Source organism: Geotrypetes seraphini, chromosome 2 (genome assembly GCF_902459505.1).
Source record: "Geotrypetes seraphini chromosome 2, aGeoSer1.1, whole genome shotgun sequence".
Classification (NCBI taxonomy): domain Eukaryota; kingdom Metazoa; phylum Chordata; class Amphibia; order Gymnophiona; family Dermophiidae; genus Geotrypetes; species Geotrypetes seraphini.
In genome coordinates, this window is record NC_047085.1 from 456,606,282 (window position 1) to 456,623,493 (window position 17,212).

The window sequence follows — 17,212 nt, forward strand, 5'->3', positions numbered from 1 at the left end:
AGGATAAAGTTCCTTGGGAATGTAGTCAGTGCACAGGGTTTGGCAATAGCTCCTAGGGGCACAGTGGGCACTTGTTTGGCAGAGATGACAAAAGCTACAGGGAGCTCAATCGGGGCTTGGGGTTCAGCTGCAACCACTGGGAGCATGGTTGGTGCCCGGGACCTCACCAAGCAGTGGTGACTGACCAGGCTAGTTCATCTCAGACCCTCACTAGATGCCCAACAATGATGAGTTGACAGTGGGTAAGATCGGAGGGCAAGGTGGGCAATGGATAGGAGAAAAGACTTAATGAAGGAGCATGGAGGTATAATTAAATGCTGCCACACTGGTAAAGAGACTGATTGACTGAGTCTAACAGTACTGTTTAAAGGTTGCTTAATAAATTCTTTAGCAGATACTTTTTGTCAAAAATATTTAATGAGTCGCTTATCAAAACACTGGTCATAAAGTAAATATCAAACTGTTTTCATATAATGGTTCCACTGGAGGTGAAAGTGGCAGGAGGTGCGGAACCGGGAAGATAATTTGTCTAATGTGAAACTATGGAAGATTGGATTCCTGAGGAAGGCACTATGCTTCGGATTCTGTTTAGGACGCCCAGTCTCAGAATCCCCCTAAGCGGCTTTTGAGCATTGCACATGGGCGTCCTATAGAGAATCGCGCCTACGCCTGCCCAATAACCCTATTCTCTAACCGGCATCCAGGCGTCGCTTAGAAAATCTGGTTGCTGCTGAGCTTATCACGGCAAGAGATCTCCAGGCCGCATTAAGTGTAGCTGCTGCCCATCCCACCCCCCCACCCGTACATTGCTGGCAGGAGGGATGCCCAGTCACTCCCGCCGGTGCCCTATCAGCTCCTAACTTAAGTGGAAACAGCTGTTTAAACAGACTTAAAATAGTTTTTAAAAAAATGTAGTGCAAACCGGTGCCTTCATCACGGCTATGGAGGAGCTTTAGGACGTCTAATGCCACTGTAAGCATAGCTAATGCTGGAAATAGAATTGGGCGTGATGAAGCACAAACGTAGCCATGTTTCACGGGAAAGGTAAGTGCTGGAAATGTAGGCTTTTAAAACCCTGGCCTACATTTCTGGTGCCTACCTTTCACGAAGCCACAGAGCCATCACGTGATTGACACATGATCAGCAGCCAATGACGGTGCCGTTTATAGAATCCAGCCCTTCTCTTTTCACTGCTAACGGCGAATATTCAATGGCTATAAGTGGTTATCTAGCACTGAATGTCAGCACCATTTCTATCGAGCAGGGATTATCTGTTATGTGTTTAAGTACAGCACTGTGTACGTCTGACAGCGCTATAGAAATGATAAGTAGCAGTAGTAAATAGTGTTGAATATTGGCTAGATTATATCTATCCCTTATCTTCATATTAACTCTTCTGTTTTTGTGAGATTAAAATTTTCTCTCCTTCATTTATTCCATTGCTTGTCTTTTGAAAATACCTCAGATTTAGCTATAAATAAAAGTGCCATATGAATATGATGATTACAATAATAATACCCATTGCAATGATTATATGTAGAATAATATAAATAAATCATGATGTAGCTATGTGTTAATCACATGCAAAGTGATAAAATACATTAATTGAAGATGTACAATTCTCTATAGTTTTAGAACATTTAACAGCTGTTTAAATGATTTTATCCAGTTTTAAAACCCCAACAATTTTTTTTTTTAAATTACCAATTGATATTTAATTAACATACATTAACTGTCCAATTAAATTTAAATTGAATGGACCCTCACGTGTTTCAGCCACTTAAGTTGCAGTATCACATCCATTTCATAAACAAAGTATACATAACAGTTTATAAAATGGGTTCTTCTGGGATATAAAACACAATTAGTTTAAAGAGGAAAGTGATAAAATTGTGCTCATTGACTGCATGAATCATGATTCTGTCTAATCTGTTCCGAAGGGATGGAAATTAGCAGCATCAGAGTTCCATGGCAATATTCTGAAATTTGCATGTAAAGAACAGTTATAGTTTTTCAGCTGTATGTTTTTGTGAAATGTATTTAGCAATGAAATTACAAAAAAATTATAACCTCAACAGCACAATTCAAAGAGGAACGGCTACAGAATTTTCTTTTTAAATTAAAAATTAGTAATCATCTGTCACTGGAAATGTAGATTTTGAAAATGGCGTTCATTTACAATGCTGTCCTTGACTTCCAGTGAGAATCGAGGAACACAAGGACTGCCCTAGTGAATCAGACCAATCGTTCATCAAGCCCAGTATCCTGTTTCCAACAGTGGCCAACCCTGATGGTCACAATTATCTAGCAGGATTCCAAAAGTAGATAAGAGTCCATGCTACTGACTGTACTTCTAGGCATAAGCAGTAGCATTTCCCAGGTCTTTCTTAATAACGGTAGATGATTTTTCCTACAGATATTTGACCAAACCTTTTTTAACTATGCCGACTGCTGTTACTACTTCCTCCATCAATGAATCCCAGAACTTAATTATACATTGTAGGCCCCATTCTATAGTGTATAGGTTATCTAAAAATTCAATGCCAACTAGTGCGGTGCTAAGTGTGGCACACTGTATAGAATCACTGTATAGAATCACTAGATATCCTAACTTTAGGCGTGCCATATTTAGGCCAGGGCTTTCGGTACCTAAAAACCTGTACCTAATGGCACCTAATCCAAAATGAGAGATCTAACACAAAAACCTGACTACGATCTGCCGCTAACCATACCCCCCATCTAATTCCCCATTTTGCAAAGCAAGGAATAACCATGGAATATACCAAAGTGTGTGTAAATGGAAAGAAGGCTTGGCTTGGTTATGTTTTGGGTGGGACAAGGTCAGTGCAAGTTCACAGTCATTTATTCTCTAGTTCAGAAGGGGTATAAGGGCTGGATTCTGTATAGGACGCCTGGTCTCAGAAGCCGCCTAAGCGGCTTTTGAGAATCGCACACAGGCGTCCTATAGAGAATCACGTCTGTCCTCATGGACAGATGCCTAAGCCTGCCTAACACCACGATTCTCTAGCCGGCGTCCATGTCACAATTAGTTTAGCGGCTGCGGCAGGGATTCCATCCCCAATGCAAAGAATACTAGCAGGAGGGATGCCCTGTCCCTCCTGCCGGAACCTCTGAATGTCTGACCTCACCCCACCCCCAAATGTCCACTACAGGAGGAGTGTCCAATTCCTCCTGCCAACAGCCCCCAACACATCCTCCTGCAGGAGGGATACCCAGTGCATTTTGCTGCCACCCCAAGACATCTTCCGGCAGAAGGGATGCCCACTGCTGGATGCCCCCCCACCCAAGACATCCCCTGGCAGGAGAGATTCCCAGTCTCTTCTGCTGGAATCCCCTCCCAAAGATCATTGGCAGGAGGGATGCTCAGTCCCTTTTGCTGGAACACCGCCCCCAAAGATCATCGGCAGGAAGGATGCCCTGTCCCTTATTCTGGAACCCCCCAAAGGGCATGTCCCTTGACCACCACCACCCAAGCCCACACAGACCCCCATAGTACCATTTTTAAGTTGGACGGTCAGAGGGATGCTTACTCTCTATGGCCGGCAGGCCCACCTCCACTTCCATAGGAGGTGGCCTAAGAGAGCTGACCAATCGGAATCTTAGGCCACTCCCAGTGTATCCCAGAATGCACTTGGAGAGAGGCCTAAGATTCTGGTAGCCAGGTGCCTAATGTCCCTCCTATGGGAGGCGCCTTAAGTGCCTGGGCCAATCAGGGCCTTAGGCCCCTCCCCAGTGCATCATGGGATACACCAGGAAGGAGCAAGCCTGCCATTGAATGGAGGCGGGCCTGCCGTCTGAAGGGAGGAAGCTTCCCTCTGGCTTGTCAACTTAAAAAAAGGTACTGTGGGGTCCGGGTGGGCTTGGAGCAGGGTCGAGGGACTTGCCCCTTAGGGGGTTCCAACAGGAGGGAATGTGCATCCCTCCTACCGATGATCTTTGGGAGGGGGGTTTCCGGCAGGAGAGATTGGGCATCCCTTCTGCTGGGGGATGTCTTGGGGGGTGGCGGCAGGAGGAATTGGGCAATATTCCTGTCACGGACATTTTGGGGTGGGGGCAGGCATACGGAGGTTCTAGCAGAAGGGACTGGGCATCCCTCCTGCAGGTTGTCTTTGTGGCGAGGGGATGGGTTCCTTGCCACAGCCGCTAAACTGATTACGGATCCCTTGCCATGATCAGTTCAGCAGCCGCATCTATTTGAAATGTAATGCTGGCCTACATTTCAGGCACCTATCATGGCCCTAGGGAGACACCTAGGGCTGCCTAAGGCCACTTCCGGATGAAACCACGCCCATGCCTAGCCTTGGGCGAGCCTAGGTGGTCCTACGCACCTCCCTAGGCTCGCGAAGACGCCTACAATGTAGGCAGCCTGTCTCGGGATGTTTTTTTTTTATTTTTTTAAATGAGCATCCTGATTGGCTGGTTGGTAGGACGCCTATTGCCTCCTACAATTGGGACACCAATTATAGAATTTGCCCCTAAACATATGTCTTAAAAGATTGATGTAGGAGTTACACCTGGTCCCAAACACATTTAGGATTTTGTGACCAGGAACTATTGCGCTACATTCTACTGGAAGGATTAGGGGATTGTCCCCTTAATCCCTATATGGTTTTTGGCCCTCAAAATGCTGAACTATATAGCAGTGCATATTTATTTTCCTGGGCCATTGGGCTTAAAAAAAAAAATTAAAGGTGATATATTTCTGAAATTCACAGTTGTCTATGGTATTGCTCTTAAATTTCTACCAAAATGTATGGTCATTGCCCTTTCCTGTAAGCTTTCATATATGTCTGGGTACAGGAAAAAAACAAAACAAAACAATGAAGTCCTTCCTTAAAAAGCAGGTACAAGATAACCTCATAGAGAAGTCATCTCATCCTCTTTATCATTTTTGGTATCTTTCCCTGTACCTTTTATAATTCTGCTATATCTTTTTGAGACATGGTAACCAGAATTGCACACAGTTTTCAAGATACGGTTTCAAGTTTTTATTAAAAATTTGATACATTCGCTTATCAAAACTACTAAGCGAGTTACAATTAAAAACGGGGGGAAGAGGACAGACAAACATAAAAGATTTTTCCATTAAAAAAAAAAATTAAGAAAAATAAAGACAAAACTATAAACAAATGGACAAACATGACACGAATGGCTAACTGGGTAGAAATTTTGGATAGGAAAGAGAGATAATTAAAGAGAAGACGGAACGAATTGGGATGCAGGAAAAAAATAAAAAAGAGAATTTTAAGTGACAGGAGATAGAACCTATGCATAAGAGAGATACTAAAGCTTAAGGGATAAATGCTTCCTTAAATAGGTGACTTTTGAGGAGGCCCTTAAATTGAGATTTTTGTCGTTGCGGATAAGTACAAGTAAGTTGTTCCAGAGATGAGGGGCGACTACGGAGAAGATGCTGTGCACTTTGATGCCAATTATTCTTAGAGATGGGATCGTCAGTAGGCCTAGGTTAATGGATCTCAGGTCACGAGAGGGTTTATAAGGAATGAGATATTTTTCTATGAATGCGGTCACACACTAGAGCAGTGTATTGCAAACTGTGTGCCGCGGCAGATTTTAGATGTGCCCCGATGATACGCCGGTAAGGAGGAGAGGCACCGGCGCTAGCTGACTGCTTATAGGACGCGCCTCTCATGGCGAGAGGCACGTCCTGTAGGCAGTCAGCTGGCGCCGACGACTCTCCTCCTTGCTGGCGTCTCTCCTCATCTCTCTGCACCTCCCCTCATCCAGGATCCCCCTACTGAAGCGAAAGGTTTAGGGTCGCGGCCAGATGATGTCACACATGCATGCGACGTCACTGCATCGACGTACGCACACTTCCGGGTGCCTTTCGGCCGGGGCACTGGGTTTAGTATGCCACTGGCCAAAAGGTTTGCAGGACACTGCACTAGAGCAATAGAAAGGCATTATAATATTTTCATTTTTTGTCCTCCATTCCTTTCCTAAAAATTCTCAGCATTTGGTTTGTTTTCTTAGCCACTGCTGCACACTGAGCAGGTTTCAGAGTATCATCAAGATCTTTTTCCTACGCAGTGACTCTTAAGTGGAACCTTGCATCAGTTAGCTGTATGAAACTCCCCTGTGGGTGGGTTTCTAATGATAAGGGAAGAGAACATAAACACATTTGTCTAAGGTGAATAGGGAAGTTTCCCAACTGTCAGTTTTGCTTACTTTGGTAAGAGCTACATAAGAATGTGGTTGAGTGAATACTGTTGCATTACAGGAGGGAGAAGGGCCTCACAGCTCGACCTGCATGCTAACAGAACACATAGAGGGACTGCTGGGAGAAATTCTACACATTTTGAGGGAATTAATTTGATGAAGGGAATAACGCTTGTGGGAATAACTGATGCACACACACTGGATGGAGAGAGCTGGGTCAGAATAAGGGAAGTAAAAACCTACTCCTCACAAGTTTAGGGGAAAGGGTGAGTCTGACAATGTGTAATAAGTACTGCAGTTATTTTTAATGGGGTTGATTCACAGCCTCTGTGTGCTAATCTGTGTTAAGGTTTGCATGGGTCATTGTACTTTAGTGAATCAGCCCCATAATGTGTGTGGAAAATGAAACAGGGCAGGACAAATAGCACACCAAACAATGTAAAACTTATAATGTGAAACTTAATTAAAACATTATATCACACTTGTTTGTTTACTCTTTGTCTGCCTTGCTTGCATCACAGATCATACTGCCCTTCTTACATCCCCTTATTCAAATGATGCACACATACGTAATTTGTAATCATGTCTCTGAAATGCCCTTAGAACATGCTATTGAGAATATACAATATGTCACAGGCAGTAAAACGAGTAAAACTTTTGGCCCATACAATGTAACCAAGTAGAGAGCTTTGTGGACAGTTTGGTTAGCTAGGCCTTTCCAACCAAAAAGATGTTTTACTACCCTGATATACAGTAAGTTCTAGTGTAAACTGCCTGGTGGCAGAGCATGGTATTGCACTTTAGGAATATGATATTACTGTTGTCTCTGTTGATACCTTACCATACTAAACAATGTCTTATATCCCACAATTCTCTACAAGGAATCTATGCGGTTTACAATAAGAATTGAATCTTGTTCTTCAATCTACTTTTTTTAAAAGTCAGATCTTGTGGTTGTTGAAGGGAAGAGATGAACGTTAGGAGGTTGGCTATAGAGAGAAGAGGTATGTCTTTAGTTTCTTCCGGAGGTCAAGATAAGTGGTGGGTTGTCTTAGGTATGTTGGCAGTTTGCTCCAGATAGAGGTCCTTGGTCTTGAAAGGTAGCCTCAAACATCTTCTTCCACCAAACTTGTTGAGGTGATGGGAGGGATAATTTGAAACATTGTGATACTCATGAATTGAAGAAGGAGTGTGGAACTGGAAGGAACTAAACGTATTTTTTTTATTAACATGGCTGGGGATAGCAGGATGACAGATTTAGTGGGGATGGCTGACTTAAAATGGAGGGCAGAAGGATTATTTTCTTCCTCTCTCTATAAAATGGCTGAACCCTGCTTTCATAATTAGGTCTGTCAGACCAGCAGAAAGGCTTTTGCTGAGCTGTCTGATAAATTGGCAATTGATCATGTGTATGTTTTGGGCTTGAATATGGTTTCATGCAGAATATTCAGTGGGCCGTAGCAAGAAACAAACAAGATTATCATGTTCCACCCTCCCCACCCCCCAGTTGTCAGAGGCGAGATGACCTGGAACTGCAAGGAGTTCTAGGGACAGAGGAGTTGACATGATATCGTATGCACCAATTGCAAGCTGAGATGTAGGGGTGTTACACATGCTGGCTGGTGGCGACTGGCTGGTGTTGTGTATTCTGTTCCACACCCTTGGAGAGGTTGTGCAAAAGGACATGTGCCCAGAAGACACGTATGCAGGAAACTTAGGGGTTTCCACCCATCACATGGTCTAAAATTTATGCATAAATGTCTATTCAGAGAAGAAGGGAGGAGGCTGCTCGAAAGGGGCCTGTTCCTGGTTTGATCCCCTTTTTCTACAGGATCCTGAGCTGTTTCATAGAGAGAGAATTGGGTAATGTATGGTTTATCTTTGATTTGATTTAAGGATTTAGTTATATTTATAGAAAGAAAATAGTTTATTTGTAGATTAGATATACATAGAATAAGAGGCAGCTATCTTAGAAGAGTTTTACTGTAATCACAAGCCTCCAGTTGCATACAGATTCATTGTATTTAATTTTCCCTTGTAATTATCAAGTTACTTTTCTAAATAAACCAAGTTGATTTTTTTAAGCTCATTTCTGGTTTCCACTGTCATGTTTGGGTTAGCTTCCTGATATTAACTCTGCAATAAACTTGACCTCTGGTATAAAACATAGCAAAAGAGGTAAAGAACACATAAGAACATAAGAAACGCCTTCACCGGATCAGACCGAGGTCCATCTAGTCCAGCGATCCGCACCCGCGGCGGCCCATTTAAGTACTCCTTTTTGGAGACCCAGAATTATCGTATCCCTCAATATGATATGCAAGAAGGTGTGTATCCAACTTGCGCTTGAATCCCAGTAGAGTAGTCTCCTCCACAACCTCCCCGGGGAGTGCATTCCAAGCACCCACCACGCGCTGCGCGAAACAGAACTTCCCGACATTTGTCCTGAACCTACTGCCACTCAGTTTCAGGCTATGACCTCTAGTCCGTGCCACATTTGAAAATGTTAGTAATGCTGTTTCTTGGTCCATTTTATCAAATCCTTTTAATATTTTAAAAGTCTCTATCATATCCCCCCTCAGTCTTCTCTTCTCGAGGGTAAACAGTCCCAGTTTCCTGAGTCGATCTTTGTAATCCAAATGCTCCATCCCTTTGACAAGTTTCGTGGCTCGCCTCTGCACTCTCTCCAGCAGAGTTATATCTTTCTTAAGGTATGGAGACCAGTGTTGAACACAGTATTCTAAATGCGGTCTGACCATTGTTCTGTATAGCGGCATTATGACCTCTTCCGATCTACTCGTAATCCCCTTCTTAATTATGCCCAACATCCTGTTTGCTTTCTTTGCCGCCGCCGCACATTGTACCGATGGTTTAAGGGTACTGTCAATCAGTACCCCCAAATCCCTTTCTTGTTTGCATTTTGCTAACTTCACCCCCATCATCATATACTCATGTTCTTTATTTTTCTTTCCTAGGTGCATCACCTTGCATTTGTTTATGTTAAAGTTCATCTGCCACTTGTTCGCCCAAGTTTCCAGCTGGTTCAGATCCTTTTGGAGGTCCTCGCAGTCCCTTTGAGTGCCAACCGCCCGACATAGTTTTGTATCATCAGCAAACTTAATTATATTGGATGATGCTTCCTCCTCCAGGTCGTTTATAAAAATATTGAACAATATAGGTCCAATAACCGAGCCCTGGGGCACGCCGCTAGTCACTTTCTCCCAGTCCGAGTATTTCCCATTTATGCAAACCCTCTGCCTTCTGTTTTCTAGCCATTTTCCGATCCATCTGTGTACTTCTCCCCCTATTCCATGGCATATTAGTTTCTTCATGAGCCTTGAATGTGGGACCTTGTCAAATGCTTTCTGAAAGTCCAGGTAAATTATATCCACTGGATCGCCACTATCCAATTGTTTATTCACTTTGTCAAAGAATTGCAGTAAATTTGTCAAACATGACTTCCCTTTCCTGAAGCCATGCTGACTAGCCCTTAATAGATTATGATCCTCCAAGTGTTGTACAATGTTTTCTTTAATTAGTGTTTCAATCATCTTCCCTGGAACCGATGTAAGGCTCACAGGTCGGTAGTTTCCTGGATCCCCTCTTGATCCTTTCTTGAAAATTGGGATGACGTTCGCTATCCTCCAGTCTTCTGGTATTTGCCCCGTTCTAATTGACATGTTAGCTACGGATTGCAATATTTCACCAATTTTCTCCTTAAGTTCCTTTAATACCCTCGGGTGAATTCCATCCGGTCCTGGGGATTTGTCACTTTTTAGTTTGTCAATCTGAACGTAAATCATGTCCAACGTCACATGTACTGTTGTGAGGCTTTCCTCTATCTCCCCGGTGAATATCCTCCCTGTGGCTGGCATTGTTGAAGTGTCTTCATTTGTGAAAACTGAGGCAAAGAATGAATTCAACCTATCGGCAACCTGTTTGTCCTCTTTAATTGACCCTTTCCTTTCTAGATCGTCGAGAGGGCCCACTGCCTCTCTTGCTGGTTTCTTTCCTTTTATATATCTAAAAAAGGGCTTGAAGTTTTTGGCTTCCTGCGCTATCTTCTCCTTGTAGACTTTTTTGGCATCTCTTACCACTTTATGGCACTTTTTTGATTGATTTTGTGACTGTTCAAGGCTTCCGTCGTTTTTTCTCGTTTCCATTTTTTGAACGAGTTCCTCTTCTCCCTCACTGCATCTTTTACCTCTTTGGATAACCAAGCTGGTTCTCCTTTGTTCTTTTTTCGCCTTCCTTTGGATATCTTCGGAATGTGTAGATTCTGTGCTTCTATGATGGTATTTTCCAGTAGAGACCATGCTTGTTCAACTGTTCGGAGGTCTGCTATGCCCTTTCTGAGTCGTTTTCTAACCATAGTTCTCATGCTGTCGTAATTGCCTTTTTTAAAGTTGAAGGTCGTAGTTTCAGTCTTGATTGGTTTCCTCTTTCCGATGCCCAAGGTAAAATTGACCATATTGTGATCACTTGTCCCTAGTGGGGCCGAAACTTCCACATTTGCTGCCCTTCCAGTAATGCCATTTATGACCAAGTCCAGGATTGCATTTCCTCTTTGTCGGTTCTCCTACCATTTGTTCAAGGAAGCAATCTCCTAACATTTCAAGGAATTTTAACTCCCTGCCGCAGTTTGACATTGCCAATTTCCAGTTGATCCCCGGAAAGTTGAAGTCCCCCGTGATAGTTGTATTTCCCGATTTACTACTTCGAATAATTTCCTCCATCAATTCAATATCTGTTTCCTCCGTCTGTCCCGGGGGTCGATAATAAAGTCCAATTTGTATGTCTGCTTCTTTATGTCCAGGAATCTTTATTCAGAGTGATTCTAGTTTGCCATTTGCTTCTGTCTCTCCTACTCTAACAGACTCTATTTCTTCTTGAACATACAGGGCAATACCTCCCCCTTTTTGCCCAATCCTATCTCTTCTATATAGTTTGTAGCCTTTCAATGCCGTATCCCATTCATTCTCTTCATTCCACCATGTTTCTGTTATTCCTATGATATCCAGTTGTTTTCTTCTTGCTATTTCTTCCAGCTCGCCCATTTTGTTTCCTAAGCTTCTGGCATTCGTGTACATACATCTAATTTCCATTCATGCTACATTACTGGGATTAATGGTACTCTCATCCTTTTTTGTCTCCATTTGTTCTCTTTTGTTGGCTCTCATAGTATCCTCATGTTCGTGCCCTATATCAGTGTGGTTACTTGAAGTTGCCTCCTTAGTATTACCTGGTGTCCGGGCCATTGACCGGTTGTCGACTGTCGGCTGTCCCCTAATCTTTAGTTTAAAGCCTTCTCGATGAATTTCTTTAAGTTCTCAGCCAGGACCCTCGTTCCCTGCTTGGCGAGGTGTAGTCCGTCCTTTCTATAGAACCTGCTTTTACCCCAGAATGTTGACCAGTTTCGCAAGAAGTCAAAACCCTCTTCTTCGCACCAACGCCTCATCCAGGCGTTTACAGCTCTCAGTTCATCCTGTCTCATTGTGTCCGCTCTCGGTACCGGAAGGATTTCCGAGAAAGCCACCTTCACCTCCTTAACCTTTAACTGCCTTCCAAGTGAGCGAAGCTGGTCCTTCATTTCTTCCCTGTCATACTTCCGTCCGCAAACATCGTTGGTTCCCACGTGGATAAGCACCGCAGTATCCTTTCCTCCTGCCCCATCTATAATCCTGGTGATCCTGCTGGCCACATCCTTCACTCTTGCTCCAGGCAGGCAGGTGACCAGTCTATCCTCTCTTCCTCCCACAACGTGGCTATCCACATTTCTTATTATAGAATCTCCGACTATAATTCCAATCTTCTCTAGTAGGAGGTTCCTTGGGGGTCTTAAGTCCGTATCCTCTTCGTAAGTCATATCATCTATCTTCCTTGTCACTTCCTCACTGATTGGATTGGTGCTCCTTTCTTCTTCAATTATTCCTCCTTCCAGGTTTGTTCGGTCGCTGATCTCCAGCCCTGGGGTCTCCACAATCTGTTGGTGGGCATCCTCAATGTATCTCTCCAATTGTTCAATCACCTCACTAGTGCTGGACTCCACAATCATCCCCTCCTGTGTGCTAACTGCCTCTTTATTGATGAGAAGTTCTTCTAGTTCCTTCACCGTTCCCTCGAGCAGCCAGACTTGCTGTTTCAGGCTTTCCAGCTCCCTGCACACACATACTTTAAGGCATGAAATCATAGGAACAGAAGTAATTTTTTTTTCATTGACAGGACTTTGTTAACAGAGGAAGGCTACTAAAATGGTACGTGGTCTTCATCTAACTTTCACTCACCCGCTCGAAAAAGCACTTGTATGCTATAAATTCTTCATTTTGCCTGTGTTAATTTAGTTCTTTGTTTTTTTTGCTCCTATTGCTGTAAGTCAAGTGTTTGTTTTGTTTTTTCTTGATTTCATCTCTATTAATCTATACTTACAATTTGTTTGTGTTATTATTTGCAGGTTGTCTTCTACTGTACTAGTCACACTGCCTAGACCTGCGACAAATGCCTACAATGTAGGAGTCCTTCCTACAAATCTGCATCCTGATTGGCTGCTAGATGCCTACCGCCGCCTGCAATTGGGATATGCATTTAGAGAATCAAGCCCTATGTGCATCAATTTTTAAACTCATTCTATAAAGTGATGCGCGTTACTTCTAGTGCGTGAATCTTAAAGGGGGCCGGAACATGAGAGAATCATGGGCATTCCTAGAAGTTAAACGGACTGTTATACAATATGCCTGGTCCACACCCAACTCAGGCACAGGTATTTAGGCCTGGTTTTCATTGGCTGAAATAAGTGTGCCTAAATGTTAGCGACATGTACAGCCACTAATTGCAATTCTATATACTCGAATATGATGCGTGCCTTTCACAGAATTGCCTGAATGAATAGTCAGTTGTTATGTATTTCAGTGGTAGAGGTGGAGTGGGAGGAGACACAGTGATTGGACCATCAAAAGCCATATTAGAGGTTTGCTACTTATGAGTTTTGGGTAAAAACCCCCCACTATCTATAATAGCTATAACTACTGAATAATAGCAAATTGTAAGCATATTGATAGTGTTAAATGTGTCATGATCATTTTTAGTAATATATCAGACAGTGACTTTATTATATTAAGGCATTAGAATTCATATGACATTTGATATGCTATCTATTTCAAAAGAAATAAAGTTTCCTTCTCTTATGCTCTAATTGGAAGTTAACCTTTAACTTAAAGCCGTAGTAAAGGAAATGTCCTTCCTAATCATGTTTACTACCTCTGGTTTTATTAAGAGATATGCTTCTATGTCCTGATGTGTTTTTTTATAAGCATTAAGCATAGATTAAAGGGGAAAAGGAGCTATTATTCCAAAGAAGCATAAAAATGCTAAACAATTCTTCAAATATATGAGTTCTTGAAATAATCTGGTCTGCCAAAAAAAACTCAGGCAGCCAACTATATGACAGAAATCTGTACTGTGTCCTTGTATATTATTATGTTATACTGTGCCTATGGTAACTGCAATTATAGTATAGGAAACAAGGTTAATACAAATGTAGGAAGAACAGATGACATTAAAAGTGAAGAGAGAGAGAGTTTATGTGTGGTGTGCTTACAGTTAGAGATGTATCTATTGTATCTATCAATGAAACCCGCTTCTCACATGTCTTGCAAAGCTCTGAGATTTTTTTGGACCTTCAGAATGTGAGTCCTTCATGAATATTTTCAGTTGTACTCGCTGAAATCCTCATCAGTCCATTTTCATGTTTCAGTTTTTCCACACATCAAAATCTTAGTGCATTATGGATTATACAGTATATGAAATGTAAAAAAGGAGAACCAAATCCACAAACTCAAAGACGTAAAACTAGGAGTGGAAATGTCCTAAAAAATTGATGAGCACAGTTTGATTCTAAAACATACTTTTTATTAATCCAAAAAACTCAAAAAGCTTGACTCGACATGTACATGTTTCGGCCAAATTGGCCTGCTTCAGGAGACTGGTGAGTCTTCAAACACGAGGATATAGTGATCCAAGTGATTGATGCATGAATACTGATGTACAATCTCAAATGATCTAGTGCAAACTTGCAGTGCGAAAGACGCTGGAGCCGAGACAATCCTATACCCGCGTGATTCACTATATCCTCATGTTTGAAGACTCATCAGACTCCTGAGGCAGGCCAGTTTGGCCGAAACATGTACATGTCGAGTCATTGAGTTTTTTGAGTTCTTTGGATTAATAAAAAGTATGTTTTAGAATCAAACTGTGCTCATCAATTTTTTAGGACATTTCCACTCTTAGTTTTACGTTATACAGTATATGCACTTGGTGAATTTAAAATATCAAAGTTACTTATCTTGAACTTAATTTTGAGTGTGCATATCTTGATGAAGTAAAAAGACATATTCCAGACCCCATATATTCCCGACATACTACTACATTTTACTGAAAAGCTGCATCAGGGGAAACACTCTTGTGGGTGAAACATAAATAGAGCTGATATTCTTTGTAAATCCATCATATTCCAACTTACTACATCTCCAGGCTAAGGAACATATAATTCAATTGTTCTAAACAATCCAAAATGGCCACGGTGTCGGAATTAACCTCACTGGCTCATGCTCCCCTCCTGCCCTGTTGTTAATCAGAAACACTTTTAGTTCTTAAACTTATAGTTTTTAAACAAGGACTTAACTTTTAGATCCCGGGCAGGGTGTTGTTGAAAATAGGCAGTGAAATCGTTGTTATTCAATATTTCCTGCTGTCTCTGCGCTAGCCCCTTTGCCAACATGCCAACAGGGCAGGAGGGGAGCATGAGCCAATGAGGTTAATTCCCTTTCTAGTGTGCTTGTGAAACATATACAACACACGGGGATCTGAGGCTCAGCCCCTTAGATAGTAACTAAAAGGAATAAGTTTATGTGCTATTCATAGTGGATTTACACCTCTGGATAACTTGGACTACGAAAATTGAAATGACATTTGAGAAGGGTATTTTTTGGACATAATTTGTCCCCATTTCCGTCCCTATGGTTAACTGCGGGGAACCATCTCCATGTCATTCTTTAAGGAGAGAGCCACTGGCCCTCAAGCCTTGCACTGAAGAATGCTGCCGTAGAAGGACTGAGTTTGAGATAGACACTAAAGAATGACACGGGATGGTTTCCCACAGTACTAGGACAGGACGAAAGTCCATCAAGCCCAACATCCTGTTTCCAAGAGTGACCAACCCGGGTCACAAGTACCTGGCAGAAACCCAAAGAGTAGCAACATTCCAGAGCTAAGATTGAAATGTCTTAATGCCTCATTCCACCAATGGCTAAAAGCCAACCTCATCAGTGATGTCACAATGGGTTCATTATCCTAAACATACATACATACAAAAAAATGGGCACAGCCACTGACTCTCAAGCCTTGCATTGAAGAATGCTGGTATAGAAAGACTAAAAGAATGTCAGGGTTGGTTTCCCACATTGACTCCTCCCTTCATTAATAACTCTAAAGTAACTGAGTATATTGCATGCAAAGATAGGCTCTCCTGATAAGTTTCCTTGAATATTCTTTATTTCATAAACAATTCATCAACAGGGTAGTTTGAAATTTAAATTCCTGCACCATGGAACAAATTCTTTGGAGTCTCAAAATTTATCCCACTGGAGGAGACAGCCTAGTGGTTAGAGCTGCTGCCTGAGCATCCTGAGGTTGAGAGCTGATCCCAGCCTGCTCTTTGTGACTCTTGACAAGTCATTTAACACTGCATTTTCCCAGGTACCACGGTTAGAATGCACCCATCGGGACAGGTAGGGGAAATACTTAAGACTACCTGATTGCTATTCAATGAATTGTAAACTGTTTTGGGTTAATCTCTTCATGAAAAAGGCAGTTAATAAATCTAAAATAATAAATATATAAGCTTCCAGGGGTCAAAACAGTGGAATCTAAGCAGATTGGTCCAGTTTTAATAAGTAACATATCCAAAAAATTGATCTTCATCTGATCCCAAGACGCAACAAATTGAAAATTTACATCAAGTTGGGTGAGAAATTTCAAAAATAATTACAAAGCTTGTTTAGCCTTTCCACACACAAAAAAACATCATCTAAAATTGAAATATCCTGCTACCACTCAGATGGATATAATAAATTTTCCTCAAAGGTATATAGTAGCTATGAAGGGTACACAAGATGTCCCTATTGCTATTCCATGTGCTTGTCTAAAGAAATTACCATTAAACCAAAAATAACTTTGTGTCAAACTAATTTAGCTATATCAACAAGAAACTAAGGCCCAGATTCTCCGGAGCCTAACTTAAGTTGAAAATGCCATTTAAAACCGATTAAAAGCAGTTTTTAAAAAATGTAGGTGACCATATGGCTCCAGAAAAAAGGGGACAGATTGAGACATCCAGGTTTTACTTCCATTGAAAGCAATGGAAGTAAGGAGAACAGATTGAGACATCTTGGTTGCTTTCAATGGAAGTAAAACCCAGATGTCTCAATCCGTCCCCTTTTTTTCTGGAGCCATATGGTAACCTTTCTGTTGGTGCTTAAAAATAAGGCAGCAGAATTGTGCTTATGGAGGTGTTTTACGATGCCTAATACCACTTTAGGCATGGCTAACATTGGAAGTGGAATTAGGCATCGTAAAGCACCTCTATAGGCGCAATTCGTTTCAAAATTAGGCACTGGAAATGTAGGCCTTGAAAACCCTGGCCTACACTTTCCGGAGTCTACCTTTCCCAAAGGTGCAATTCTATAAATGATGCAGTCATGTGATTGATATGTGATCAGCGGCTGTTTATAAGGTGGATGCTGATGACGATGCTCTATATAGAATTTGGGCCTAAGTGGATACCCGCTGGGGGGTCTGATCAAAGCTTTGCATGAATGTGAGAAGTTAGTTTCATTAGTGATTTTTCTCACAGCTGAAGTTTAATACAGAATAAATACTGGTGATAATTTCTATTGTATCTATGACATAGGAATGTCAACATATGAACCAGTGCATGAGCCAATAATAATTATTCATT

At 41.9% G+C, this 17,212-nt stretch overlaps 1 long non-coding RNA gene across 2 annotated transcripts in view; it reads left to right on the top strand.

The window, feature by feature from the left end:
• The window catches only part of LOC117353488, a 66,073-nt gene extending 52,310 nt beyond the window's left edge, over positions 1-13,763 (top strand). Inside the window, exons 3-4 of one of the 2 annotated variants that reach the window (XR_004537955.1) lie at positions 7,143-7,205; positions 12,653-13,763. This is a non-coding gene — a long non-coding RNA (uncharacterized LOC117353488). The remainder of the gene's footprint in view (positions 1-7,142; positions 7,206-12,652) is intronic. The other variant, XR_004537956.1, reaches the window with a different exon arrangement.
• The last annotated feature ends 3,449 nt before the right edge of the window (positions 13,764-17,212 follow it).